We start from the raw sequence: 16,865 nt of genomic DNA on the forward strand, positions 1-16,865 counted from the left end.
AAATTGTGTGGAGTCTTGTATTTATAGGCCAAGATGTCTTGATGACATGGCAAATGGCCGTACAAATACGGTTGGGTGCATTTATGGATTTGTAGGTCAAATCCATAACATGCTTATTTAAGGTAAAGTGTGTAAGTTTCTTTGATGTGACTTAGCACACTTTATTCCCAACCTTTTACTCAAACTAGTACTTTACAAGGTATAATGTTATTAACCGGGTAAAGGACGTTAAAGTACTTTGAAAAGACTTCCTCGTAATCAGTATAAAAGCGTTGTAAGTACTTTTAAACTGAGCTGCTTCAGTTTCGTCTTCAGATAGAATCTTCTCTGAGCTCTGCTTCTGAGATGATTCTTTTCTCCAGTTTTCAGTCTTCGACTTTAGTCTGAATGTCTTCAATGGTGTTGTTTTTGAAACTGAAGTGAAGCTTCAGTGAGCTTTATTCTGAAAAGACTTCAGAATCCTGAGTAAGCATCTTCACTGAACTTCAACTATTTTTGAACAAATCATACTTGGTCGATTTTCAACCCAACATCTAGGATAGTGGCTTTCGAGGTTATGTGTTGGGCTTATGGTAGAGAACCATCACTCGATTTGTTTAGGTATTTTGTGCAAACTTGTCCTTCTAGTGAATGGGTTACAATAGGGAATCGTTCCAAGGGTGGTTGTTTTCTCAGGGGTGGGTTGGATATTCGTAGTTGGAAGAGCGACTTTGTGTTTATGGAGTCTTCTCTTTTTCCTCCTGGTTATGAATCTGTTGTTGATAGAAGCTTATTATGTATTCATGAGAAATATGAGAATCTGTTCCCAAGTACATCGTTGATGATTTTTGTCGATATATTCAATCTAATAGTATAAAAGTGGTTTTGTACCTTGATGTTATTTTGTATAAAGAGAAAGTGCTTGGTTTTCTTCTTGGTGGTGTAGACATTGATGGTAAGGCTTGTTGTTGTGTTTTTGTTTGAATATTTGGGTTGTTTGTGTTTATACATTCTGTTTTGCTTTGTAGAAATGACTTTCAGAAAATTTGTGAAGAAAGGTGTGAAGGAGGTGACTATGGTACCTTCTACTGGGGGTCAAAGGAGTAATGTTGCTGATAGTCCTTCGCAGAATACTGATTCCTCTGGTGCTCATAATGATCCTCCTGAGATTTCAAGCTCTGTGAATCCTACTGGCCCAAGCGTGTTAGCCTTGGATCTCGAGGTTTTAGAAGTTTCTGCTGCTGAGAAAAAGAAGAAGAAGAAGAAGGATGTTGCAGGTTCTGACGTACGAAACACTATTGCTGGTCGTGTGAAGAGAAGGAAAGTTGGTGATGATGTGAAGGCTGTGAGTTCTGAAAGCCTTCTGATTCCAAGACAGGTATTATGCCCTCAAGTTCTGTAATTTATCTTTTATATTTTCCTGTATCTAAATTTAATTTTTCCTTGTAGGTCCCCATGAGATGTTTGGTTGCATGGAGGGAGAGGACATGAATGCTGAAGTTGTGAAGAAGATAAATGATATGGACAATGAGACTTTTTTGCGAGTGTTCAAGAAGGATCGCCAATTTCACACGTATCTTGATTCTGTAGCTGCGAAGCATTTTACAAGGATGTCTCTGGATCTTAGGTCATAGAGTTTGGAGGTGCAGTCTTTGTTAGCCACTGTTGATGATCTTGGGGCGAAGGAATCCAGGTTTGTTACTTCTATGGAGTCTTTTGATATTGTTCAAGATTTGAAGCAAAAGATGAATGATTTAAAGGTGGAGAATGTTGTTCGTCGGAAGGCTGTGGCCAAGGTGAACTAGGAGTTGGTTGCGGAACATAGTACTTACAGGGCGTTACATGATGAACTAGATGTCATGAAGAATGAGAGGGCCAGGCTTGTAATAGAGGTCATCCCCTATATCTGTAGGTCTTTGTTATATTCTGATGAGGTGGGTCAGCTTTTAGGTGAACTAACATTTGCTGAGAGGGCAGAGGAGAGAGCCACCGTTCTGGACGAATTTTGCAGCGGAGGGGAAGTGTGATGTCCGATGCAGAGCTGATTATGTTGCGGATGCTGCTCACCAAGTGGACCATGTAAACCAGAAGTGGAAGGATGCTGTCTTTCCTTACCTGGCTAAGGTTGTTGCTGACCCGACCGCTGTGGATGACCTACTGAAGATTGTGCCTGATGCTATTGTTACGTTGCCTGAAGCTAATCCCCAATGAAAAGCTTGCTGGCCTGTGTGCCTTAATCTGGCGTCTGTGCCTGTTTAAACATCTTGTTAATTCTGCAGTTTGTGATATTGCTTAAACAGTTTTCCTTGCTCTGTTGCGCAGTTTGATGGTTGCGCTTGTGGATATCTTTCCTGCCTTCGTTGCAGATGGACACCTTTGTTAGTTTGGGGGTTATCCAAACTAAGTATGTGACTAATTTGATGTAGCTATTTGCTTCTCTTTTTTTTTTACTAATCTGCTTATCTTGCAGGTAGATATCGTGTGGCCTTAATGTGGCTACACTTTGCAGTTCTTATATTGCCTCTTGGGAAGATTATGACTGCATGTGATCGGCACTTTTTTTGTGCTTTGATATAGATACCTATAACTTTTAGCATGCTTTTTTATGAATATATATCCGTTGGTGGTGTGGGTATTTACAATGGGACTATATTTGGGAATTCTTATGAATTCTTGTCCTCTTAAATTATGTTCAGAGTTTTTAAATTACATGGGCGTCCCCATTTGGGTGGTCTTAGCACATATTGTTTATATTTGATGAAAATAAACGAGCCTTTATTTAATAAAGAGGAAGTTACAGACCATAGCCTCTATGTTTTTCTTTTCATAATAAAAATAGAAAACACACTTTGTGAGATAGAGATTACGCATTCAATCGCCGGTAGTGAGGTCCTTCGTTCCATGCGAGCCAGTGTGGCCCGTCCTGCTTCAGGCATCCTTTTTGCTTTCGTTGCTAAGGTTCCAATTCCTCCGTCCGACTGGTATTTTATTATTCCATGCACCACGGAGGGAATCATCTCAAACTTCTGAATTCATAAGAATGATCACTACATTCGAAAGAGTAGTAATCCGGATCCTAGAAAGCTAAAATTCAAACCAACTCTGAGAAAGAAGCGTGTTACCCAAGGAACAGATGGTGAAGAGATCGTTGTTAGGTTCACTAACAAGATCAAGAATGTTCGCCGGGTTCCTTTGAAGAAGTGGCCGCAAAACATGCTTGGTGACATGGATTACTGGAAAGTAGATGACTACAGTGCAGCTGCCGTTGTTGTGTCAACACAAGCTACTATGCACAAAGAGTTGATGAGAGTCTAAGATCCACACGAGTTTGTTAATCTCTCAAGAAAAGACTTGAAGATATTACATAGACATCAGCTAAGAAGTTCACAGCTCTTCACAGAGATAAAAGGTGTATATGAAAGGATGGTGAAGTTCTATTTAGCTGAGTATATCCATGCTGACAGTCGAAGGTTCTTTAAAGAAGTAACTATAAAGGTGCGAGCTAGGGCTCCATCGGAAAGAAGACAGAGAAGGGTTCCTCCGGTTGATTGTAAGCCATATGTGGAAGCAGGGGCACCAACTAGAATGGAACAAACAGTGGTTCCACTTATTGTTAATGAGCCGAATGCAGAAGCTGGGGCACCGAGTGGAGTGAAACCAAGTGAAGTTTCTTTAGATGTTCGTTGAGCCAGAAAGCATAAGCAGGGGCTCCAATCAAGGATGATTGAAGTGTAATCAAGGATGTTAAGCCCATTGTCCAGAGACAAAGGCGACTTAATCCTAACATGAAAGAGGTTGTTAAGAAAGAAGTGATTAAATTGTTAGATGCACGGATCATTTTCCCAATTGCTAATAGTGCTTGGGTAAGCCCTGTCCACTGTGTGCCCAAAAAGGGGGGCATGATAGTTGTTGAAAATGAAAATAAAGAACTTTTGGCCACTAGGACTATAATGTGTTGGCAGGTATGTGAAAGTGCGGTTTGGACCGATTAAATCACGATCTAACAACATCTAAGTGTGCGGAATCCACTCAGATTCGTCTTTGAGGTTTCTAATTAAATATGAACATATAAACACGAATACACATAGACTAAGAGATAAGAACAGATGTAAACTCGTGAATATCATTAATCATAAGATTACAATAACCAAATCAGTATACATCTGACTGGCACGGGGTATAGATCTCTACCCCGTGTGAGATGAACGAAATATGTTTCAACTCAAATCATTAACCCTAAATAGTAACCTAAGTCTTGTATATATAGGCTATCGAATGGGCTGGGCTTCTATCATGTTCGTGGCCTTCGAACTCCTTCACACGAACTGCTGCCTCATGCTGACGTCATCACGAAGTGATGATGAAGTCATCACAACCTTGATGATGTCTTCTTTTCATCATAATCAGCCCTTTGAATTGTAATGCAACGGACAATAATTTATGCATGAAACGTGCATCTACAGACTCCCCTTTTCCGTTGCAATCAATTCTAGATGAACTCCGATAATCAATAGCTACCAAAAAACCTTAATCCACTGGCTCTCCCTTAACTCATGATATCGATTCTTCTTGTTGAAACTCGATCTTCTGACATCACATCCTGATCTTCAAAATAGAAAGTTTTGTCCCTCTATGACAACCAACTAATCCAACACATCTCATTGTAGTTCTCCCCCTCAACTGTTAACCACCTCCGAATTAAGCATTGCCACCTTCCACTTAGGATCGTCGCTCTCCTTGCCTAATCGGCATATAATAGAGAAGTTGAATTTCCAACAATCAGCATCAAATCAACCAGCTATCACAAAGATAAAAAACTCTACAACCTGCATCACAAAATGTAATACCATAGACCATGTCTCAACTATAGCAGCATCAAACTCTGTTTTGTATCTCCACAACTCTACTAATCACCTGAAGTCTTTCTTATCGGATCTCCCCTTCAGTTATATAAACCGCCAATCACATAAAGATCTTAATCTCGCAATGAAACTTATATATCACCTGATTATTATCCTTACATCATGGCATATAGATAGGTTCAATCTTCAAGTACTCAAACAACAATTAACCAGCTTTATCATTTCAATACTTCAACAAAGTTTCAGCTATGTCTCGTATCTTCATTGCTCCAATACTTCGACAAAACTTCCATAACTGCTATATAGAAGATCATTTGTGAAAAAGTGTCAATCAAGACTGGAAACACTACGATCTTCACTACTCGAACATTTTAAAAGTGTAAACGCCATCAATTGTTAATTCTAAGAGAATAACACTTTGATCACCACTTCGTCTCGAGTATATCAGAGTTTTGCTGAGAAAACCGAAGAACATTCTAGAAGTTTTTATTCCCCCCTTTTCTCGGCAAATACTCTGAAAATCAGCCTATAATAGGTTACGGTATCTCTCATTCTTGAGGTTCTTAAAAATGCTTAGAGCTCACAACGTTTAAAGCTCCTCGCCAAACAGGGTATACCCGTTTTCCCTCCAAATTTACAGAGAAAACACATTTACATGAAATGTTGATATTCATGTAAATTTTTATTAATAAGGCCGTGGGAAAATTTTGATAATTGCCGAAAATTTTCATCCAAAACGTGTCGAAAACGCACAAAAATGGACCGAAAATTTTTCGAACGCTACCAAACTTCAAATCTCCATGAATCATGCCATTTTAAGAACATGGGCAAAAATTATTTTCCCCGCCAAAAAACTGTTTTTTTTTTTTTTTTTTTTTTTTTTTGCTTTTCTACTATCTTGTCTTGTGTGATTCACAGGATATGTCTGCACACAAACTTGTAACTTCTTTACTCGATCTGTTTCTTGTTATAAGATTCAAACAAGGAAGTTGACATCTTCGTATTAACGTAAACACGAACTTGTTTCAGATCGATATATCACCAGCATGATGTCAGCGGAAAGTAACGAATATTTTGAGATGATGTAAGCACGAGCTTGATACGAGATTATCTTTGTGTGATGTCAGCTCGAATGAAAACCTCTTCGTGTTGATGTATGCATGAAATTATTCATTAATTCGTGATAATCTTGTCCATGAACTCGTGTTGATGTCATTGTGAACTTGATCCACTTCGTACTGACATAAGCACGAAGTCAAACAAAATATCATGCAAATAATAGCCACTTCATGCTGACGTAAGCACGAGGCTAAATCCTCTTCGTGCTGACGTAAGCACGAAGCTGCACGAACTTCTTCATCTTCACTGCGCTGATACCAACTGAAAGTGCGGTTTGGACCAATTAAATCATGATCTAACAATATCTAAATGTGCGGAATCCACTTAGATTCGTCTTTGAGGTTTCTGATTAAATATGACATATAATCACAAATACACATAGAATAAGAGATAAGAACAGATGTAAACTTGTGAATATCATTAATCATAAGATTACAATCACCAAATCAGTATACATCTGACTGGCACGGGGTATAGATCTCTACCCCATGCGAGATGAACGAAATATGTTGGAACTCAAATCGATAACCCTAAATTGTAACCTATGTCTTGTATATATAGGCTATTGAATGGGCTGGGCTTCTATCATGTTCGTGGGCTTCGAACTCCTTCACACGAACTGCTGCCTCGTGCTGACGTCATCACAAAGTGATGATGATGTCATCACGACCTTGATGATGTCTTATTTTCATCATAATCAGCCCTTTGAATTGTATTGCAACGGACAATAATCTATGCACGAAATGTGCATCTACAGACTCCCCCTTTCCCCTTCCTTTCATCGATCAAATGTTGGAGAGACTAGCAGGTAATGAGTATTTTTGTTTCTTGGATGGGTTTTCAAGGTACTTTCAAATACCCATTGATCCCAAAGACCAAGAGAAGACTACCTTCACATGCCCATTTGGTACTTTTGCCTACCGGCGAATGCCTTTTGGTTTGTGTAATGCCCCGGGCACCTTCCAAAGGTGCATGATTGCTATTTTCTAGGACATGCTTGAAACCTTCATGGAGGTCTTCATGGATGATTTCTCGGTTTTTGGGGACTCTTTTCATACTTGCTTGAATAATTTGAAAAAGGATGTTAGAACAGTGTGAGAGGGCACACCTTGTGTTGAATTGGGAAAAGTGTCATTTCATGGTGACCAAGGGTATTGTGTTAGGACATAAAGTGTCTAAGGCCGGGATTGAGGTTGGTAGGGCTAAAATAGATGTTATTGCCAAACTACCCCCGCCTTCCAATGTGAAAGGGGTAAGGAGTTTTCTTGGACATGTCGGTTTTTACCGTCGTTTGATTAAAGATTTTTCTAAGATTACTCGTCCGATGACCCACTTGTTGGAAAAGGACGTCTCTTTTGTATTTGATAATGCTTGTTTGAGTGCTTTTCAGGTTTTAAAGGAGAAGTTGACTAACTCTCTTATCATGGTTGGTCCAGATTAGGAGTTACCCTTCAAGTTGATGTGTGATGCAAGTGACTATGTTGTGGGAGTCGTGCTTGGGCAAAGGGTTGATAAGCATTTTAAGCCCATTTACTTTGCTAGTAAGACTTTGAACCCCGCTCAGCAAAATTACACCACCACAGAAAAGGAGTTGCTTGTCATGGTCTTTGCATTTGATAAGTTTAGATCCTATTTGGTATTGAGTAAGACCATAGTTTTCACGGACCATTCAGCCTTAAAGTACTTGTTCTCGAAACAAGATGCTAAACCTAGGCTTATCCGTTGGATTTTATTGTTGCAAGAATTTGATATAGAAATTAAGGATAAGAAAGGTGTTGAAAACTTGGCAGCCGACCATTTGAGCCGATTGGAAGCCCCGAACCGGGAGGAACTTCGAGATGGGGAGATTAATGATCACTTCCCTGATGAATCTTTAATGTTTAATTCTAATTCTGATGAAGTTCCTTGGTTGGCAGATATCGCTAATTATTTGGTTGCAGGTGAAATACCAAATGATTTCACACACCAGCAAACGAAGAAACTCATATCGGATGCTAAGCACTACTTTAGGGATAGTCCATATTTGTTTTGTTCTTGTGCAGATGGCATGGTGAGGAGATATGTAGCAGGAGCCGAGACTCGGGAGATTCTTGATGCTTGTCATTATGGACCTATTGGAGGGCATTATGGTCCTTCGGTTACGGGTAAGAAAGTTTTTGATGCAGGTTTCTATTGGCCTACAATTTTCAAGGAGGCTCAAACTTTGGTAGAGACTTGTGACATATGTCAAAGGCAATGAAGCATCACGAAGCGGGACGAGATGCCTCAACAAAGCATTATGCAAGGTATTTGATATTTAGGGTATAGACTTCATGGGACCATTCCCACCGTCTAATAAATTCCAATATATTCTTGTTGCCGTTGACTACGTGTCTAAATGGGCCGAAGCCAAGGCTTTGTCTACGAATGTCGCAAGGGTAGTCATTGATTTCCTGAAACAACTATTTTGTCAGTTTGGTTGCCCTAGAGCCTTAATTAGTGACCGTGGAATCCATTTTGCAAATCGTCAATTAGCTAAGGTCTTAAAGAGGTATGGTGTTGTTCATTATTTTTCTACCTCATATCATCCACAGACCAGTGGTCAAGTGGAGAACACCAATAGAGCCTTAAAATGAATTTTGGAAAAAACAGTTGGGGATAACCCCAAGGTTTGGTCAAAGAAGTTAGATGACGCCTTGTGGGCGTTTAGGATGGCTTTTAAGATGACGATTGGCACCACGCCATACCGGTTGCTCTATGGGAAGAGTTGTCATTTACTCGTTGAATTAGAGCATAAGGCGTATTGGGCATTGAGGAATTTGAATTTGGATATGATGGAAGCTAGAGAACTTAGAATGTTGCAACTTCATGAGCTCGATGAGCTTAGGTTGGGTGCATATGAAAATTCTAGGCTTTACAAGGAGAAAACCAAGATTTACCATGACAAAAGCATCCGTGGGAAGGAATTTAAAATTGCAGCTAAGGTGTTGTTATTCTTGTCTAAGTTTAAAATTAAACCACCTAAGCTTACTTTTAGGTGGATAGGACCTTTTGTAATTAAGCATGTTTATCCGTCCGGTTACGTTGAACTGTTTAAGAGAAATGGAGACGGTTCTTTCATTGTAAATGGCCATAGGCTTAAGTTGTATTTGGAAGAAGAACAGGATGAGGGGATAACTGAGAAGATCCCCATTTTTTAACTCGAAACTTGAAAGTTGGTCGATCCTAGCTAACGACTCGTTAATAACTTAAGCGCTTCTCGGGAGGCAACCCGTGTTTTATATTGTTGAATTTTATTTTCTTTTTACTAGTTAGATTTAATTTTGTTTTGTCAAGAAAGTGTAGGTGCAGATTTGGTGTGAAGCGGAAAGAGGTAAGTTAGTATTACCGAATTTTTCTAAGTAAAAAAAGAGGGGGGGAATGGAACCGAGAGTCTCCACTGCGCCGCAGTGGGGGTGAGATATGGCGACTGCGACGTAGTCCGAATCCTCGGACCTTGAGTGCTAAAGAGCCCACTGCGCCACAGTGGGTAGTTTGACTGGTCAATATGAGGTTTCGGTAATAAGTTAGACAAGGGGGTTTTGAATTCTTTTTATCCTCAAATTTCTTATCTCTTTGTTCTTTTACTCACAAAACCGAACCAAGGCTTCCAAAACCCCTTGACCTCCGATTTTTCACCTTTTAATTCACATGAATCTTGCAATTTTCCTCTTCTTTCTGTTAGATTACCATCTATCATTCATCAACATGGGAAGAGGAGTAAGTTTTCTTGACTATTATCTTTGTAATTTCTTTAATTTTTGATTTTTAATTTTTAAGTATTAATTTACGAATTAAGTTTTAGGTTTTGTTGATTATGGGGTATTGAAGCTAATGTGGTGTTTAATTTCTCGATTCAAACACTTGTTCATCCGAATTTGAGTCGAAATTAAAACTAGGGTTTTGGAAAATTTATGGCTTTTTGATGAACAAGTGTAGGGGAGGCTAATGTTTCATTATGTGATGTTAATTGATGAAAGATGGCCGAATTAATGTTTAATTACCCCTAATTTATTAGCTTATTGTCGTGATTAAGGTTTGAACTTGCCCAGAAATTCATACCACTGCGCCGCAGTGAGGGGTGGGTCTTGCCCATTGCGCCGCAGTGGAAAACCTTGACCCAGGTTGTCTTTTTGCCTCACTACGCCGCAGTGAGGGGCGCTCATGCCCACTGCGCCGCAGTGGGGTGACTTCTCTGCCCAAAATTTTTCGTTTGTTTTACATGGTTCCAGTTTTGCATCCCAAATATTTCATAATTGTTTGTCTTAATTTTTGTGATTGCAGCATGCTAGCAGAGTAGACAAAAGGAAGCAAACGGAAGTTGGTCAAGCTAGCGGGACTGCCGATGTCCCCACTAAGGCAGCTAGGCAAGCACTGGAAGCGCCTACTCATATTTTTTGGCCGGGTCAATTGAATGAGAAGCACACATGGCTAGAGTTTGAAGGGATCAGGCAACCAAACAAGAACAACTACCTGAATAAGTTGTATTCTCTCCATAAGCAGGTTGCTTGCCCACCAAGGTATCTTCATCCTACGGGTGCTCAGTTTTTTGGGGTTCAGGGTGACATTGGCAGGTGGTTTAGCATTCAGGTACCCATTGGTGAAAGGGTAGTTCATAGTGATATGTGGAAAAATATTTTCCTTGATAGAGTACCGGTTTATCGTGAGTTGTGCTTAGAGTTTTACTCTACTTTGAAATTGACTAAAGAGTTGCATAAGGTCAAGGATATCTTTGAGGAAAGATGTGTTTTGTTTTTCTGTGGGGGAACCCAAAGGAAGCTGTCTATAGCTGAGTTTGGGTATTATACTGGTATGTATTCGAGGGAGTAGTTGGATAACTGGGAATTTAGGCAACTGTTGAGATGGGGTTTGTATGTGAAAGCTGATTTGGGTGATGGTAAGTCCATTGCACAATATTGGACTCGGATCTCTGGAGGAAAAGTTTGGCCTACTGGTGGGTCAGTTAGTGTGTCGAAGATAAGGAGTGTTCGATTGAGGTTGTTGCACAGGATGATTGTTACATTTTTGGTACAGAGGTCCACACATTGGGACAAGGCGTACCAGTTGGATTTATGGTTGATTAAGTTATTCTCTGAGGGGCCGCCCAGGAAATTTGCATTGGCCCCTGATAAGCCTAAAATTGTACATGTTTCCCTACACTGAATTGGACGTTTTGTACTAGTTTTATAGCCGTTTATACTTATTTTGTGGTGCGTTATGGTATTTGCTAGTGGTTTCAGGCCTACAGCAGGTATATTGCTCCCAAATGGTAGAAAATAGCTCAGAAGTGGTCCATATGCACTAACGGAAGAAGAACGAAGCTGAAACGGAAACTCCAGGCAAGACTAGCGGCGTGAGCCAGTGCATTCAGTCCAGTAGCGGCGCGAGGAAAGCTACTAGCGGCGCGAGTTTGCTGTTTTTCGGTCAGAAATGCTCAAGAACACCTCTAGCGGCGCGACCCGAGTTCCTAGCGGCGCGAGATCTAGCTGACATCACCATTTTCTCTCTCTTGGGGTATAAATACCATCCACCATTCCACCCAAACCCTAGTCTTAGACACTTTAGCTCACACACTTTGTTTCCAGCCGATTTTCAAGGGTTTTCAAGGGTTTTTCACTATTCCAACATCATTTGAAGACTTGAAGATTAATTTTGGCTATTGTTACTCATTGTAGCTCGATTGTAACCTCGATTTGGATTTGTTCTCTATACTTGGTACATTATGTCTTCCTTTCTATTTCAATCTTTAGCTTTTAACATTATGAGTAGCTAAATCCTTCTACATCTATGAAGATGAAGTGAAACAATTAGTTATGGTTGCATAGTATTTTGAATTCAAGTTGGTTTTACTTAACATTTTATCAAGATCTTAATGAAGTGATTTCTTTCACTTAAATTTGTGTCCTTGGTGATATTTGTGTTATTTGATAGTGGTACTAGTTGAATACAAGTATTATCTTAGTTGTTTGTCTATGAACAACTATTGCTAGGTCATGGTATGATAGTAAATGGTACAAGTTTAATAGAAATTACTTTGTTAAGTGGATTTAACGGTTGGTGGTACCACGTTTCTTTCACAAAGATAAAATTGTTATTTAAATAGTCAAACAAACTAGTTAGTTCAAGGAAGTGTAATAAGGATGGTGGTACCACTTGTTGCAAGGAATTGAATTGATTAGGTGATTGAGTCGATTTTACAACCGAAGTGCACGCCGGGTGTGTTTTAGTCTTGTCACGATTATTATCGCCAACATTATTGAATTTTGAGCTTAACCCTTATGCAACCTAAACTTCTTGTGTAGCGGATTCGACATAGATGACTTTTTAATTATTTATTACAACTCAAACTATTTTCGCATACTCTCGATTGACACCGGTTGAGTATTTCATTTATTTTACTTGTTGATTAATTAGCTTTCTGAAACGCAAAGTGACAACTCGGTCACAAACCAAACTTTCTCTTGATTTACATTTTTACAACCTTAAGTACAACATTCAGTCCTTGTGTTCGATCCTGGTCTTACCAATTAACTATATTACATACGAACGGGTACACTGCCCGTAAGTGTGTGGTAGTCAGTAAGCGGTAGATCTTGTTATAAATTATTAAACTCGACTTCACACATCAAGTTTTTGCACAGTATTGGACTCGGATCTCTGGAGGAAAAGTTTGGCCTACTGGTGAGTCAGTTAGTGTGTCAAAAATAAGGAGTGTTCGATTGAGGTTGTTGCACAGGATGATTGTTACATTTTTGGTACAGAGGTCCACACATTGGGACAAGGCGTACCAGTTGGATTTATGGTTGATTAAGTTATTCTCTAAGGGGGCGCCCAGGAAATTTGCATTGGTCCCTATGGTTTTACTTGATCGCATGTGTAATCATTCTGATTCAGAGTTGGTGTTGGGGCACTTCATTACCCGGATTTATAGGCGGATGGGTATATTTGATTCTGATGAGTGCCAGACCGATCTTTCTCCCCCGGTTAATCAAGAGAGTTTGACTGAAAAGAATTGAGTCAGAGGAAGATTGTTAAGAAGGGGTCGGGGAGCCAGCCTGCCAGATTCATGGATGACACTGGGGAGCCAGCTGATATTGAGATGGGGGATGCCCCACCAGAGCCACCTAGGTGGGGGAGTAGCATTCCTGTCCCGAGCTCCTTTGATGTCTCACTTTTTGGACAGACTATGCAGAACATTTATGAGGAGCAGCAGCAGAGCCGCCAAGCATTTGATGACTATCAGCGGAGGATGGACCAGGATATGACCTGGATTGGTTCACAGCAGGCTTATATGAACTACACATTAGATTACTATCTGCCCATGTGGAATGCCCAGTATCTTAGACAGGAGTTTGTTAGACCAAATCCGATTCCTGATTTTAGCCCACCACCTATTCATGTTCCTACCTATCGCCAGGGTGGTCAATCCTTCTTACCCATGACTGCCCCAGGGAACATGTCACCATGGCCCCATGAATTGGGAGGATCTCCGCATGGGCCAGTGCAGTTTGGTACTTTTCAGGGTGGTGTTCCGGATGCTGGTGGTTGTTCTTCTGGTTTTATTACAGGTACTAGCTCTGGTTTTGTTGATTTTGCTAGTGGCTCAGGAGGATTTGCTGGTGGTTCTGGACATGTAGCTGGTGATGCAGGTGGCTCAGGTACAGGAGATTCACCGGAGGAGACTACTAGGTGGGTGGACAGTCTGTTTGGTCCACCCGGTCTCCCACATGGATATCACGGCCAGTTCCAGTGATGATGATGATGATTCTCATTCGGTCCCGTGAGATGGAAGCATATGGTGATTTGTTATGATTGATAATTTGGATGACTGTATTTTATCTATTTCGGTTTGGTATCCACCCTACGGGCTAATGAAACATTGTACTCTTTGATTTTCCTTTTCTTTACTTTCTGCATAAAACTGTAGGAACTATGATTGTGTTGGGAATGTTTGTTTTATGATGGCCATTGTGGAACACAAGTGTGGGGGGAAACCTATGGATTCTCTTTGTTAAGTCGAAAATCGACCAAGTATGATTTGTTCAAAATAGTTGAAGTTCAGTGAAGGAAGCTTGCTCAGGATTCTGAAGTCATTCAGAATAAAGCTCACTGAAGCTACACTTCAGTTTTAGAATCAACACCACTGAAGACGTTTAGACTGAAGTCAAAGACTGAAGACTGAAGAAGAGAATCATCACAAAAGCAGAGCTCAGAGAGGATTCTATCTGAAGATGAAACTGAAGCAACTCAGTGTAAAAGTCCTTACAACACTTTTTACACTGAATACGAGGAAGTCTTCAAAAGTACGTTAACGGCCATTACCCGGTTAATAACATTATACCTGGTATTGTGCTAGTTTGAGTAAAAGGTTGGGAATACGGAGTGTCAAGTCACATCAGTTGACTTACACACTTTTACCTTAAACAAGCATGTTATGGATTTGTAAACCAAATCCAAGACTTCCCAACCGTATTTGTACGGCCACTGCCATGTCATCAAGGACATCTTGGCCTATAAATACAAGACTTCTCATAACTTGCAAAATGTTAGAAACTCTTGCATTGCAACTTGTGAAATATACTCTAAGTAATTCTTACGAGTATTTCCAAGTTATTAGATCACTTGTATTTCGGGATTGTTTAGATATTTACACACTTTATGTTTATCTTTGTTCCGCAACAATCCTTGTATTTTGTTTATATCAATAAAGAAAATACTTTAAAATTAATTAAGTGTCTCAATGCTCCATAGTTGATAATATCTAGTATTTATAAAGTTTCTGCACTTGTTCTTTAAGTTACTTGCATTCAGTACTTGTTCATATCCATAATCTGGATCATACCACAAACTGGTCTTCTTCCAATTTGTGTGTACTTGCCAGTCGGGTTAATTATATATCTGCTTATATATTGGGACTTACACTCTTCTCATCTATACTATATGGCATCAGTTGGTTGATTGTGTGATGGTGTGCATGTGCAGGCAGTAAGTTCAGCGCTGCTTTATTGTTTTTGGTATGTTTGATGCACACACAACTCTCTCACCTTTCGTTTTGTCACAAGTTGTTTCTCCCGCCAAGCAAAGTGTTCTTCCTTTATAGGAAGCGTAATTTGTGACACGGGGTCGACTAACTTGTTTTAAAACGGAATGTGTCCTTGTTCCGGTATGTGCTCTTATTTTTCTATGTTGCTTACCCCTATTTACCTTTATTTGACCGAATATGGATATTGAGAGCATTGTCCATCTTAAGTGTGGGGGGGGGGGTGGCAAATAGGTTTAAGCTACCGAGAAACTGGTGCTTTCAATTTGGTGGGATGATAGAAGTTGATAGGGTTTTTAAACTTGAGTTGAACTTGTCCTTGTGGTAAATTGCTTTTGTCACCTAATTTATGATAACTAAATGAACAATTTTACTACAAAATCTTTCCTTGGCAAAATTTTTAATAGGCGAAATGTATTCTGAACGGTTATTCGGCTAGTCCTTCGGGATTGATAACATTACTTGCATACTCATACATATCCAAAACACCAAAATGTGAGATTTCATCATTTCATATATAGTTGTGTCAGGTGACGGTTTGGTTTGATTTCCTAGTAAATACATCCCTCTCTTAGGCTCTTGGATTTATTCGGCAGTAAGAGTGTCCTTTTCTATGCCCTGCACTAAGATGTGTGTGTTTGAGGTATGTCTATACCATTTCCGGGTTCTTCTCTCGATAAGAGTATGCCAGTGATGTGTTGATTCTATAACTTGGCATGGTGATCGTGATGAGTACATTGGATGACGAATTGGCATTTAGGTTTGACCATACTTTTTCTTTCTTTCTTTTCACATTTCTTTTGTATATTTACACCTCTACTATACATACACTTGTATATACATACATTCTTCCTTTCTTTGTATACCTTAGTACAATTATACACATATACATCCTTTTAACTTAGCCTCTACCTTTGTATAAATCCCCTCATATATGTAAACTTTACCTAATTATACCTTACTATACCGATAGTCTAATCTGGGGGACCATTGATTGTCATTGGTTTGTTTGGATGGTTTGGGAGAGCTTTAGTAGATTGTCTAGTGGAATATTCTTGTCTATGGGAATATGTCAATGGGTCAAGTTATTGAGGATTATCTTAGATTGTCTAAACATAGAAAGTAAGTTGAGATAGACATGTTCATCATTGTAAAAGGGTACCTACTAGTAGAGTAAAAATGGTTCAAAAAGAATAAAAAGATGAAAATACAGAAAGATTTTTAGAAAAAAAAAAAGGAAAGAGAACTTGGGCTACTAGTGGGTATTTTTCATTTTTAAATGTCTAGAAGTTTTGTTGTATCAGTAATTATGGAAGATTTGGTTGATAATAAGTTGTTTGAAGTTGATACACCAAAATGGTGTCGGGTTTTTGCTTGGTTACTTTGGAGATGTGTTCGCGGGATGACATCTTATGGGATGGTGGTTTGTTGGCAATCAATGGTTTCGGTTTGATTAGACTATTTTGTACATATTTCATATATACCTTATACTTGTGACTATTCCCTTTCATTAACCTAAATTCTTATATTCCATTGTACATATCCATATATACATAGCCTTAACCTAACTATACAACCGTCCTTTATGCCTATTTTGACGATGTACTTGGTGCTTGCGCCGTGTCGGTGAAACTATGATCCTTGTTCAAGCCTATGGTAAGACATTATACATCACAACCAAGCTATGAGTGATTCTTCATATATTCGACCCAAAAGTAAGTTCGTTGGAGTAGAATGATATTGATAGGTCATTTGTTTCACTTGTTCTTAGTTGTGTTATCGAGGCTTGCGGATTGTTCAGGTATTGTCAAACATTTTAGGTTTTCTTTTAAGATTAAAACTGCTTC

The 16,865-nt window shown here is 39.4% G+C and overlaps 1 pseudogene; it reads left to right on the forward strand.

Annotated features, from left to right (window-relative positions):
- The window catches only part of LOC122586630, a 218,981-nt pseudogene extending 210,782 nt beyond the window's left edge, over nt 1-8,199 (forward strand).
- The last annotated feature ends 8,666 nt before the right edge of the window (nt 8,200-16,865 follow it).

The sequence above is a fragment of the Erigeron canadensis genome, chromosome 2 (genome assembly GCF_010389155.1).
Source record: "Erigeron canadensis isolate Cc75 chromosome 2, C_canadensis_v1, whole genome shotgun sequence".
NCBI classification, from domain to species: Eukaryota; Viridiplantae; Streptophyta; class Magnoliopsida; order Asterales; family Asteraceae; genus Erigeron; species Erigeron canadensis.